The sequence below is a fragment of the Mus pahari genome, chromosome 7, assembly GCF_900095145.1.
Source record: "Mus pahari chromosome 7, PAHARI_EIJ_v1.1, whole genome shotgun sequence".
Taxonomy (NCBI): Eukaryota; Metazoa; Chordata; class Mammalia; order Rodentia; family Muridae; genus Mus; species Mus pahari.
In genome coordinates this window covers 46,446,627-46,461,573 of record NC_034596.1, presented here as the reverse complement: position 1 = coordinate 46,461,573, position 14,947 = coordinate 46,446,627, and the positions used below count along the sequence as shown (strand labels likewise).

General features: G+C 38.5%; 1 pseudogene; it reads right to left on the bottom strand.

Moving 5' to 3' along the window:
* Positions 1-5,062: 5,062 nt before the first annotated feature.
* LOC110324012 lies at positions 5,063-6,097 on the bottom strand (annotated as a pseudogene).
* Between the last annotated feature and the right edge of the window lie 8,850 nt (positions 6,098-14,947).

The window sequence follows — 14,947 nt, the reverse complement described above, 5'->3', positions numbered from 1 at the left end:
AAAAAAAAAAAACCCGGCAGTGCACCAGAGCAAAGATCAGTATTTATTTTTGTATGCTTGCATGTGGAAACCGTAAGACAATCACTGCTGTTATTCCTCAGTTGTCACCAAACTTGTTTTTTGAGACAGGGTCTCTCATTGGTATGAGGTTCATGAATTAGATCAGATTGTCTGGATTGCAATCCCCAGGAATTCTTGCATTTATACCTCAACCAGATATGGTGTTACTTGGATGCATTATCTTACCAGGGTGTTAAAATATGAGTTATGAGTAACTATCCCATGTCTTAATTTTGAACAATTGTTTTGCTTATTTAAACTATCTCACCATTTTTTAATGGATGAGTAAAATTTCTTCATTTATATATGGCACTGATGAATGTCAGTATCTTCCTGGGAAGATGAAACACAAACACACACACACACACACACACACACACACATTCTCCACATAAAGGAATCTCATGACAGATGAGTAATGGCACCAGTTTCCTACTTGGTGAACAAGTGGGATTTTATTGGGCTTATGTATTAGTTCTTTTTTGTTACTGCAATAAAACACCATGACTCAAAGTAACTAACCAAATAAAGGGTTTATGTTGTTCAAGAGAGGTGACCATAATGGTGGGGGAGGCAGCATATGGCTGAAACAGGAAGCTGAGAAACCACAATCTCAATGACTAGTACAAAGCAGAAAGAATTAAATGGAAATGTGTTAATGCTATGATTTCTTGAAGCCAGCATACTTCTGTCTCTGTCACTCTCTGAAACAATGGCCATCCTCTAGCAAGCTTCTTATCTTAGAGGATCCATAGTCTTCTAAAATTCATACTGGATACCAAGTGTTCCAAACTTTGTGCACACAGGGGACATTTATTATTCAAGCCTTTACAGGTTATTGATAGGTTAGGGATTACTTACACAAACTGAAAATTGCACAAAGATAGCTGCAACAACTCAAAGCCATCCCAAACATGGGTGATAACTCAGAATCTCTACAATCCCAGAGCTCTCTTCTCAATCTGAAGACTGTCAGAGAATTTCTTCTCAGCACCAACACAGAAGAATCTCTTCCCCTAGAAGTTGTGGGATTCTGTTTTTACAGACTTGTTATTTCTTTGTTGACATCCTGAGTTTCCTGAGCCAACCCCTCCCTTCCTTTTGAAAAAATCCTGCTATACATAGTACACTATGTCTTTATATGTTCCTCTGTTCATGGATTTCTAGATTGGATCCATTCCCTAGATTGTATAAATTCTCAGCAATAAAGATGAATGTGCAAGTGTACATTCATCTGTAGTACATTGTACTAGAGTCCTTTGGGTATGTTCCTATGACTAGTATAGTTGGGTGAAGAGGTAATTCTACTCTTGAGAAATTTTCATAATGAGTTGCATAGTGATGTTACCAGTTTATATTCCCACTAGCAGTATGTAAGTATTTCCTTCTCTTCCATTAGCACTTGCTGCAACTTATTTTCTTGAGGATGATCATTCTGACTGGGAAAGGTGGTATCTCAAAGTATTTTTAATGTGCATTTCTCCAGTGGTTAGAGATGTTAAACACTTCTGCAAATAGTTGATGACATTTTAGTTTTATTTTATTTAGTTTGTTTTGTTTTATTTTTTCTTCTTTCATATAATATATCCCAACAGGAGCTCTCTCCTCTCTCTCCCTCTCTCTCCCTCCCAGCCTCCACTTCCTCCTCTCTTCTTCTCCTCTCTCACTCCTTACCAACTCCTCTCCCCTCCCCTTTCACCCAGATCTACTGTTCCTCCATTCCCCTTCATAAAATAGCAGGCTTCCTAGTGATATCAACCAAATTTGGCATAACCAGATGCTATAAGACTAGGCACATACCCTCATATCAAGGGTGGACAAAGCAACTGAGGAGAAAATAGCATTGGAGACCCCCTCCAATCCTATTATTAGGAGTCCAACAAAAACCTCAAACTAAAAAAACATTTACAGAGTGTATAAGTAACTCAAGAATCTAACCTCCACAAAACCAAACAACCCATTCAAAAATGAGATATAGAACTAAACTGAGAATTCACAACAGAGAAATCTCAAATGGACTAGAAGCACTTAAAGAAATGTTCAAAGTCCTTAGTGATCAGGGAAATGCAAATCAAAATGACCCTGAGATTCTTCCTTACAACAGTCAGAATGGCTAAGATAAAAACTCAGGTGATAGCACATTTTGGCAAGGATGTGGGGAAAGAGGAACATTCCTCCATTGCTGGTGGAATTACAAACTAGTACAACAATGTTCTTGCCATCTTGTTCCAGTAAGAGTAAAAACAATGATAACGTATTCTGTTTTGATTTTCCTTTGCAAGTGAAAGAGGTATCCCTGACTAGCAACATGTAGAGAGGTATCTCACACAAGGCACTGGGATTTTCATTTAATAATCCTTGGCTTCTGATAACAGGATTGTCTACACATGAAGAACACCTCTGTTCAAAGTTTGCATTGCATTTTAGTTTTAAGTTAGAGCATAAAATAGGTTTCTATTTGCTTTTTCATACATTTTGAGATTTATTTTTACCTTCCCTGTACTTGTCACTTTCTACATTCCTTTGTCTTTATACTTATTTAAACTTTGTATCTCCTAGTATTACATTTCCCATTTTTATATGACTTCTGTTTTACTGTTACTCACTGTGGTAGTTTGAAATGACCCCATAGGCTCATAAGTTTGAATACTTGGTCCACAGATAGTGGACATGTTTGGGAAGGGTTAGGAGGTTTGTCCTTATTTGAGGAGGAGGATCATTGGGGTCACAATTTGAGCTTTCAAGAACCCATTCCATTTCCAGTTAGCTGACTCTCTTCTGCCTCATGCTTGTGAATTATTGTTAAACTCTCAGGTTCTGCTCCAGCACCATGCAGGCTGGCTGCCATGCCCACCACCATGATGGCCATCATCTCTAATCCTCCATAAATCTCAATAAACTTTTTTTATTTGCAGAAACTTTATTATTATATTTTTAGTAAAAAATCAAGGTTTAGAAAATTATTTGAAGTGATTTTTATTGATTATTTTATTCATTTACATTGCTAATGTCCCCCTTCCCAGTTTCCCCTCTTCAAATTCATCATTCCCTCTCCCCTCCCCTCTGTCTCAATGAGGATACTTCTCCACCCATTCACCCACTCCTGCCTCTTCACTCAAGCATCCCCCTATGCTGAGGAATCAAGCCTCTATAGGACCAAGGGCCTTCCTTTCTATTGATGGCAGTCCTCTGCTACATATGTAACTGGAGCCATGTATCCCTCTATGTGTAGTCTTTGGTTTTTGGATTAGTCCCTGGGAGCTCTGGGTGGTTCGATTAGTTGATATTGTTGTTCCTATGGGGTTGCAATATCCTTCAGCTCCTTTAGTCTTTCTTCCATTAGGGTCTCTGTGCTCAATCCCATGGTTGGCTGTGAGTACCTGCATCTGTATTAGTCAGGTGTAGGCAGAGCCTTTCAGGGAACAGTTATACCAGGCTCCTATCAACAAGCACTTCTTGGCATGTGTAATAGTGTCTGGGTTTGGAGCCTCCAGATGGGATGGATCTCTAGGTGGAGCAGTCTCTGGATATCTCTTCCTTTGGTCTCTGCTCCATTTTATGTCCCTGAATTTCCTTTTAACAGGAACAATTCTGAGTTAAAAATTTAGGGGCTGATTCTACTAGAAGTGTTATCTACTGGTTCCATTTCCCCTTTGCTGCATAGTTTGACTATGTCATCCCTGTTGGATCCTGGGAACCACTTGGTTCCCTCACATCTGGGATTTTCTAGTGGTTACCCACAGCTCCCGACTCCCCACTGTTATATATTTCTATTCATTTTCCTGACCCCTTCACACTTACTTTTCTCCTATCTTTTCCCATACCTGATCCTGCCCCCCTTTTTCCATTTCCCTCCTCTCTCCCTCCCAGGTCTCTCCCTCTCTCTCCCATGATTATTTTGTTCTCCCTTCTAAGTAGGATTGTAACATCCACACTTTGGTCTTCCTTCTTCTCAATCTTCGTATGGTCTGTGAGTTTTATTGTGGGTATTCTGAGCTTTAGGGCTAATATCCACTTATCAGTGAGTACATACCATGTGTGTTCTTTTGTGATTGGGTTACCTCACTCAGGATATTTTCTAGTTCCATCTATTTGTCTTTGAATTTCATGAAGTCATTGTTTTTAATAGCTAACTAGTACTCCATTGTGTAAATGTACCCTATTTTCTGAATCCATTCTTTCAGTGAAGTTCATATGTGTTGTTTCCAGCTTCTAGCTATTATAAATAAGGCTGCTATGAACATAGTAGAGCATGTATCCTTGTTATAATTTGTAGAACCTTTTGGGTGTATGTCCAGTAATGGTATAGCTTAGTCTTCCGGTAGAACTATTTCCAGTTTTCTGAGGAATTGTCAGATTGTTTTCCAAAGTGATTTTACTAACTTGCAATCCCACCAGCAATGGAAGAAGTAATCTTGGTTATGACATCTCTTCACAGCAATAGAAAATTAACCAAGACACCTACAAACCCCCAAGTTCCTTAGTTTTTCTTCATCTTGGTATAGATAAAATCATCTGGGCAGAAGATACCTCAATTGAGAAAACTCTAACAGATTGGGGCATTTTCTTTCTTTTTTTTTGGTCTCTTTTTTTCCAGTCCTTTTAATTAATGTATTCACTCATATATTACATCCTGACCACAGCCTCCTCTACCTCCTCTATTCTAAGTCCTTTTTTCCCTTCCCACTCACTCACTCCTCCTCCTCCTCCATTTACTTCTCAGAAATAGGAAGGTCCTCAGGAATGATATTAACCAAGCATGACATATCAAGTTGCAAGAAAATGATGGGTTTTTTTTTTTGTTGTTGTTGTGGGTGCATTGAACTTTATTGATGGTATTAGAGAGAGTATGGAGGGCTCCCTAGGCCCCTCCTGTTATTATGGGGGGTCTGGGGTGGAAATTGTAAGGGAGATGCTCAGTGTTGGGATAGGGACTCCTCAGCAACTGAGGGCCTCTCTATTGCTCTCAGTGTCCTTTCTGGGGTGGGTAGTCCACAGTTTCTTACTCTTTAGAGGATATATAGGCCATGAGGTCCACTGCCCTGTTGATATAGCTGTATTCATTGTCATACCAGGAAATGAGCTTCACAAAGTTGTCATTGAGAGCAATGCCAGCCCCAGCATCAAAGGTGGAAGAGTGGGAGTTACTGTTGAAGTCACAGAAGACAACCTGGTCCTCAGTGTATCCCAGGATGCCCTTAAGTGGGCCCTCAGATGCCTGCTTCACTACTTTCTTGATGTCTTCATACTTGGCAGGTTTCTCCAGGAGGCATATCAAATCCACAATGGACACAGTGGGGATAGGAACATGGAAGGCCATGCAGGTGAGCTTCCTGTTCAGTTCTGGAATGACCTTGCCACAACCTTGGCAGCACCAGTGGATATAGGCATGATGTTCCAGGCAGTCCCATGGCCATCACACTACAGTTTTCCAGAGGGGTCATCAACAGTCTTCTGAGTGGCAGTGATGGCATGAACCATGGACATGAGCCCTTCCATGATGCCAAACTGTCATGGATGACCTTGGCAAGGAGTTTAAGCAGTTGGTGGTGCAGGATGCATTGCTAACAATATTGTGTGAGTTGTAATATTTATCATGTTTCATACCCACCACAAACATGGGGGCGCATTGGCAGAAGGGGCAGAGATGATGATCCTTTTGGCTCTACCCTTCAAGTGGGCCCCAAACTTCCTCATGGTGGTGAAGACACCAGTAAACTCCAACACATACTCAGCACTGGCATTTGATGTTAGCACCCCATTTGAGGTTAGCACCCCATTTGATGTTAGCAGGATCTCGCTTCTCGAAGATGGTGATGAGCTTCCTGTTGATGAAAAGCTTCCCATTTTCAGCCTTGACTGTGCCATTGAATTTGCCATGGGTGGAGTCATACTGGAACATGTAGACCATGTAGTTGATGTCAATGAAGGGGTCCTTGATTGCAACAATCTCCATTTTGTCATGTGGAATTCAGATGGCAGCCTTGGTAACCAGGTGCTCAATAAGGCCAAATCCGTTTAAACCGACCTTCACCATTTTGTCTATGGGATGAGGCTGGCACTGCACAAGAAGATGCAGCTGTCTCTGGAACAGGGAGGAGCAGAGAGCCGATTTTGTACTTTTTTATTGTGGCATTCTTGACCCCTCTGTCTCTCACAATCCTTTCTCCCCTTTTTAGCAGAATTCCCCAAGTTCTCCCTAATATTTGCCTATGGGTCTTTGCATCGGTTTCTTTCAGTTGCTGGGTAGAGCCTCTCTGATGGTGATTATACCAGGGTTCTTTCTAAGAATATAGCACAATATCATCAGAATATCACTAGTAATCATTTTTCATATCTTTACTTTTTCACAGGCATATTTGGATCTATCCAAGGTCTCTAGTTGATCTTGGAAAATCCATTTTACAGTAGGCAGTGCCATTCCTGGGCAAATGGTTCTGGAGTGCATAACAAAGCAAACTGTGGAAGCCAGTAAGCAACATTTCTCCATGGCATCTCTTTCAGTTTCTGTCTCTGGGTTTTCCTCTTGACTTCCTACACTAACTTTCCTCTGTGATGGATTGTAAACTGTAAAATAAAATAATTCATTTCTATTCAAAGTTGCTTATGATCGTGTTATTTGTTATAGCAATAGATAACAAATAAGAACATGCACCAGGACCATTTCTCCCTTCCATTCCATAACTTTATTGATTTTCTTCCTCAATAGGTACTCACTCCAACTTAAATAGAAATCTAAAATCTAAAAGACAAGATCCACGTGCAAGAGAGAATATATGGTATTTGTTTTGCTTGTTTGTTTGTTTGTTTTTATGCTTAGATTACTTCACTTGGTATATATTTTACAGTTCTATTCCTATTATTGGAAATTATACAATTTCATTTTGTTTGTAATGCTGGGTGAATTAACTTGTGTTTTTTGGACCACATTTTCAATTTACATTCATCATATGATGAGTATCTTGGCTAATATAATTTTTTTTTTTGCTATTGTATATAGGGGAGCAATGAACTTGGCTGTTCATGTGATCTCTTTTAGGGTAGCAAGTTCCTTGGTATATGTAGATCATGTGGTAGGTATATTTTCAGCTCTAGGGAAACCTCTACACTATAGTTTATACTTCCACAAAACAAAACTCAAGAGATTTGTCTCTTTGCATGACGTCTTTCTTTCTTGTCCCGTTCTTTTCGTTCTTTCTGAAACCTTAGCAATTCTGTTTGGGGTGAGATTAAATCTTAAGCTAGTTTTAATGTGCATTTATCTGACGGTTAAAAATGTTGAACTCTCTTTTAAATGTACATTGTCCATTTGTATTTGAGAACTATCCAGTAAGAACCATAATTTTCTCAGTGTTAGTGTTTTTTTTTAATTCTTTGCATATTGCAAATATTAATCCCCTCTTAAATGTATAACTGAAAAACAATTTCTATGTCATTCTGTATTCTTATTTTTCACTTCAGGGACAGTTTCCATTGTTGTACAGAAGTGAAGTGCTGGCATAGATTGTTCCTGTATTTTCAAAAACGGGAGACTTCTAGTTATTCCTGATGCATGTTATTTGAACATTTGAACTTTTGTCTTCCCTATGGCTTATATAGGTTTTAAGTCTCTATTTCAAGTGTTTAATGCCCACTAAAATTGTATTAATTTTAGTATTTTTCCTCCTTTGCTTGCCAAGGTCTTTTGTTGGTCACAGTTAGCTTATAAGTCTGTATATTATGCATGTTCTCTTATCCTCTTGAGAAGCCCAAAACACACTGCCTTGATGACTAATCTATCCAAGCACTCACTTGCAAATATATTAGCAAGATGGCAATAACCATAGCACTGAGAATGCTGTAGTCAAGAACCTCTCTCATACTTTTTAAGACACTAATATTAGCCCTGAGCTGACGAGTTTTATCCCTCTTGTCATGATGGTCTCCTAGTATATTGCTGTTTCTACAGGTTCAATTTTGGCTTCTATGCTTCTGTGTGTGTTTTTTTCTCAGGCCCTCAGATTGCTTAGTTTTAAAAAGTGTATTTCCTTTCAGAATGGCTGCTGGCCTCTGACATTTGAGTGATATGGAATCTCGTAGTAGGTTCCTCTCACTGCCTAGACAATTGTCAAAACCACAAGTGTTTCAACACAGCATGCTACTGAATTTGAGGCCTGGGAGGGATTGCCCAGCTTGTAAGATTCTGTATCTCTTCTCACATGGGTTATTTGTTCGTGGTGCTTTCCTCTTCTGTCATACTGGGAAGCAAGGCTAAGTTGCATTCCGCTTGACGTCTTATCTGAATTTCCCTTTCTTTCTCCATTTTTCATGTATTCGATAACAAACTTTATGAATTATTATTCTGACTCCGCTGTCACTGTGTCACATTGAGGCAGTATTTCTTCTACTAACTTTGCAGCTTCCAGCTCAATTTTACTACTTAGTTTGCTAAGTTATATTTGAGGCTGATAGATGCCTAGTTAGTGTTGTGTATTTGTCTGGATCTTTCTAAGTAATTTCTTGAAAGAAAGACGTCGAAATAAAGATGAACATATTGCCAATCAAAATTGACTCTGGTAACTATGTTTCTCGTAAGCATGTGACTATTCTGATTTCTAGGGAAACAAACACCTCTGATGAAGGGTAGATGATTTTAAATGATAAACATAACACAATATGGCCATTTGAAGCAAACACAAGCAAGAAATATTGAGCACATTGTGTACGTGTGTGTGCGCATGCTTTTATGTAGATAGAAAAGGAGGAATGGATAGACACTCACAGAAAGACCACTTAAATATATGGACAATAATCACATATTAGTCTACCACCGCTAATGGGTCATTGCACACAGGATGTCAGGGTTCAGAGTACCTGGGGATTAGCTGTGAGTACAGCATGTATAAATGGCCTGGGAGGCTGTATCAGAGGATGTCTTGCTTATTGAAATAACAGGGCTAGCTTCTATAAGCTTGAGTCATGATAGGGAAGGAAAACATCATGGGAGAAAATACACCTAATTTGCATATGCAGACCTGATTGAAGATAGGTAAACACAACAGAAACATGTCTGTAAGACAAAGAAGACTATCCATGTATGACAGCAGCAAGCTACGGAGTAGAAAATTATTTTCACCAGCTCCATCTCTGATAGACTATGAATATTCCATATATATACATGGTCCATCAAATCAACTAAGCAAGGTCTACAAAGGCTCACCAAGACTGAAACTCCAAGCATAGGGCTTGCATAGGCCTGCCCCAGGTTTTCTGTGTAAGTGTGGCTGTTACCATATGCTGTGGTGTTTTTGAGGGGCTGCTATTTATGGGATCAGGTCTGCCTCTGACTCTTTTGTCTGATTTTGGCACTTTCTTTCTGTTAGGTTCTCTTGCACAGTTTTAGTGTGAGGGCTCTAGCCTTGCCTTATTGTATTTTGTTTTGTAGTGATTGGTTGCTGTCTCTTGGAAGCCTGCTCATTTCTTACGTGAGATGGAGTGGGAGTGGTTATGGGGAACAGCACTGGTAGTGGCGAGTTGGGAGGAATGGATGGAGAAAAAAAACTGGTTGGGGTGTATTGAGTGAGAAAAGAATCGATTTTCAATTAAAACTATCAAATAAAAAATGTACTTTGAGATTTCATCTTATGCTAAGATCTTACGCTAAGATCATTTTCATCATGGCTAAGATCAATAAAATAAATGATGGCTCAAGCTGGTGAGGACATAGAGGAAGAGGAATACCTATCTATTGCTAGTAGTAGTGCAACTCATATAGCCACCATGGAAATCAGTGTGATGTTTCTTAAAGGAAGATGGAAATGGATACCTCAATATACAGCTGTACCACTCTTGGGCATATACCCAATTGAGACACTTGCTTAAATATGTTCATTGATGCTCTATGCATAGTAACTATATACTGGAAACAATCTGTCCCTGTTGTAGGTCACAGGATCTATAGCTGAATAACGATGATTGCTTTTTGTTCTTTGGTAGCATGTACAATAACAGCACCATGACTGTTAGTGCAGGTGAGTCTTCTAGTTCAGTGCCAGTTTGATTTCTCTATGTTCATTGACAAAGGAAGTAATTTCTTCATTAACCGGACCCTACAATTATGCTTTGGGGATTAGCCAATAACATTGGCAATTGGTTGTAATGTTGGGAACATCTATGGAACTGCTTTGTCCCCTGGCTCAATCATTGAGAACAAATATAAATATATGTACAAGTATGTCAATGCAGCCAATTAAATTATGCTAAACTAAAGAATTTAGAACAGCTACAAGAAGAGCTCCTCTGAGGTACTATGGTTTCTTTGATCCTCCCATATCTCCGAGAGCTTTGACCAAATTTCTCATGCTGATTTATTTTCTCTTTATTCTTTAATATTTGTAATCACTAGGGGGAACTTTCTTTCTACTTTCAAAGATCTTTTCTGGGTGATATTATGGTATCAAGATGCAAAAGTTCACATGGAGTAGTTTTCAGCCAAGTCTGGAAGTAGAGCTTCTTCATTTCTGTGGAACAAAAAAAAAAATTAAGCTCCTTTGCTGACCTGGAGCTTGTGGGCTACTAAGTGTGGATACAATATGCAATCACCAAACCCAGGCACTGTTGTAGATTCCAAGAAGGGCTTTCTGACAGGAGCCTGATATAGATGCCTTGTGAGAGGCTCTGTCAGAGCCTTACAAGTACAGAGACAGGTGCTCGCAACCAACTATTGGACTGAGCACATGCTCTCCAATGGAGGAGTTAGAGAAAGGACTGAAGGATCTGAAGGGGTTTGCATCCCATAGGAAGAACAATAATATCAACCAACCAGAGCTTCCAGGGTCTAAACCACCAACCAAAGAGTACACATGGAGGGACCCATGGCTCCGGCCACATATATATATAGCAGAGGATGGCCTTGCTGGGCATCAATAGGAAGAGAGGCCCTTGGTGCTATGAAGGCTCAGTGTTCCAGTCTAGGGGAATGTCATGGTGGGGAGGTGGGAGTGTGTAGGTGGGTGGGTGAGGGAATGCCCTTATAGAAGTAGTTGGAGGGGAAAAGGATAAGGGATTTCTGGGGGCCCCGGGGAGCCCGGGAAAGGGAATAACATTTGAAATGTAAATAAAGAAAATATCTAATACAAAGGTAAATGACGATCCTGTGGCAATTTTCTTCAAATTCTAACATATTATACATGTCAATCTAGACCACTGTGCCTAGAAAAATTTTCTATCATAGTTGAAGGTGAAAGAAAGAATTTCCACAATACAAAAAGTGTAAAAGAACTCAAATATACCAAATCAGCTCTACAGAGTATACAGTTAACATTTATTTTTAGACTAAATAGAAATAGTATACCCACAAAGCTGTAGAAAGAAAACAAATGAATGTCAAATTAAAAAAAAAAACAAAACAAACAAAGCAAAGCAAAACAAAACAAAACATAATCACTAAATACATAAATAGTCAAAAATAATGAAATGACAGCTGTCAACATACACTGTTTAATAGTAGATTTGGTCACAATTAATATCTTAATGGACTTAACTTGCCAATTAAATAATACATGTTAGATAGATAGATTCAGTAAGAAAACTGATATTTATGTTGTCTGCAAGTGGTATGAGGTATATAAGTGATATTAATATAGTATCCATTCTTCAAATTCTAAACAACAACAACAAAAATCTAATTAAAAACCTAAATCATGCTGAAATCCTTTTAGACTTCTGGAATACATTTTGATGTAAGTAAATTGTTTAACTTCCTCAGACCTACATAGAAAACACTGTACTTGTTGATAAATACAAATTAAAGAGTTTAGACTGATGTATTCGCTAAGATTTTGTAGCACTAGGAAGTGAGTTTCATCTGTTGTTGTTCTAGTCATTGCTTTGTGTTACACACTCCACTCTGTGCAACCTGCAGATTATTTTCCTTGGTCTGAAGAAATACTTCAAAGACACAGAACTAGCAATTCTCAAATTCATCTGGAAAGACAAAAAAAAAAAAAAAAAAAAACAGATTAGTGAAAACAATTCTTAATAAAACAACAGCATGGGGAATCTCCATCCCTGACCTCAAGCTTTACTACAGAGCAATAGCGATAAAAACAGCATGGTAATGGTACATAGACACACACGTTGATCAATGGAAAAGAATTGAAGATCCAGAAATAAAACCACTCACTTATGGTCACTTAATCTTTGACAAAGGCGCCAAAAATATGCAATGGAAAAAGAAATTATTTTCAATAAATGCTGCTGGTCTAACTGGCTGTCTGTATGTAGAAGAATGAAAATAGAAGCATATTTGTCACCTTGTACAAAGCTCAAGTCCAAGTGGATCAAGGACCTCAACATAAAACCAGATACACTGAATCTAATAGAAGAGAAAGTGAGAATGAGCCTTGAACTCATTGGCACAGGAGGAAATTTCCTCGACAGAACTACAATAGCTCATGTTCTAAGATCAAGAATTGATAAATGAGACATTATGAAACTGGAAAACTTCTGTAAGGCAAAGGACACAGTCAAAAAACCAAATTGGCAACTTACAGATTAGGAAAAAAGTCTTCACTAACCCTGCATCTGATAGAGGGCTAATATTCAAAATACATAAAGAACTCAAGAAGTTAATCACCAAAAATACTCAAACAACCCAGTCAAAAGTGGAGTATAGAAGAAAACCAAGAATTCACAACTGAAGAATCTCAAGTGGCTGAGAAGCACCTAAAGAAATGGTCAAAGTCCTTAGAGATCAGAGAAATGCAAATCAAATCAACCCTGAGATTTCACCTTACACCAATCATATTGGCTAATATCAAAACCTTAGGTAACAACACATGTTGGAGAGGATGTGGAAAAAGAGGAACACTCCTCCATTGCTGTTGGGATTACAAACTGGTACAACCACTCTGGAAATCAATCTGGAGGTTCTACAGAAAATTGGAAATGGATCTACCTGAAGACCCAGCTATACCACTCTTGGGAATGTACACAAAAGATGCCCCACTATGCCACAGGGGCACATGTTCCAGTATGTTCATAGAGACCTTATTTGTGATAGCCAGAAGCTGGAAACAACCTAGATGTCCCACAACATAAGAATGGATACAGAATATGTGCTTCATTTACATAATGGAATACTATACAGCTTTTAAGAATGAGGGCAGATACCAGATACCAAAGTTAAATCAGGATCAGATTAATGCCCTAAACAGTCATATATCCCTTAAAAAATAGAAGTAGTCATTAATAGTCTCCTAACCAAAAAAAAAAAAAAAAAAAAAAAAAAAAAAAAAAAAAAAAAAAAAAAGCCCAGGACCAGATGGGTTTAGTGCAGCGTTCTACCAGACCTTCAAAGAAGACCTAATTCCAGTTCTTCTCAAACTATTCCACAAAATAGAAACAGAGGGCACTCCAATTCATTCTATGACGCCACAATTACTCTGATACCTAAACCACATAAAGCCCAACAAAAATAGAGAACGTCAGACCAATTTCCCATATTGATATCGATGCAAAAATACTCAATAAAATCCTTGAAAATCAAATCCAAGAACACATCAAAATGATCATCCATCATGACCAAGTGGGCTTCATCCCAGGGATGTAGGGATGGTTTAATATGTGGAAACCCATCAGTGTAATTCACTATATAAACAAACTCAGAGAAAATAACCACATGATCATCTCGTTAGATACTGAGAAAGCATTTGAAAAACCCAACACCAATTCATGATAAAGAGTCTTGGAAAGATCAGGAATTCAAGGCCCATACCTAAACATAATAAAATCAATCTACAGAAAACCAGTAGCCAACATCAAAGTAAATGGAGAGAACCTGAAAGCAATCCCACTAAAATCAGAGACTCGACAAGGCTGCCTGCCCACTTTCTCCCTACCTATTCAATATAGTACTTGAAGTCCTAACCAGAGCAATTAGACAACAAAAGGAGGTCAAGTGGATACAAACTGGAAAGGAAGAAGTCAAAATATCATGATTTTCAGATGATATAGTATATATAAGTGACCCTAAAAATTCCACCAGAGAACTCGTAAACCTGATAAACAACTTCAGTGCAGTAGCTGGATATAAAATTAACTCAAACAAATCAATGGCCTTTCTTTACACAAAGGATAAACAGGATGAGAAAGGAATTAGGGAAACAACACCCTTCACAATAGTCACAAAAAATATAAAATACCTTGGTATGACTCTGACTAAGGAAGTAAAAGATCTGTATGATACGGACTTCAAGTCTCTGAAAAAAGAAATCAAAGAAGATCTCAGAATATGGAAAGATCTCCCATGTGCATGGATTGGCAGGATAAACATAGTGAAAATGGCTATCTGGCTGAAAGCAATCTACAGATTCAATGCAATCCCTATCAAAATTCCAACTCAATTCTTCAACTAATTAGAAAGGGCTATCTGCAAATTCATCTGGAATAACAAAAAACCTAGGATAGCAAAAACTATTCTCAATGATAAAAGAATCTCTGGGGGAATCACCATGCCTGACCTAAAGCTGTACTACAGACAGAGCAATTGTGATAAAAATTGCATGGTACTGGTATAGTGACAGACAGGTAAACCAAGGGAATAGAATTGAAGACCCAGAAATGAACCCACACACCTATGGTCACTTGCTCTTTGACAAGGGAGATAAAACCATCCAATGGAAAAAAGGCAGCATTTTCAACAAACCGTGCCAGCCCAAATGGTAGTTATAATGTAGAAGAATGAGAATTGATCCATTCTTATCAGCTTGTACTAAGGTCAAGTATAAGTGGATCATGGAACTGTACATAAAAAACAGAGACACTGAAACTTATAGAGGAGAAAGTGGGGAAAAGCCTTGAAGATATGGGCACAGGGGAAAAATTTCTGATAGAACAGCAATGGCTT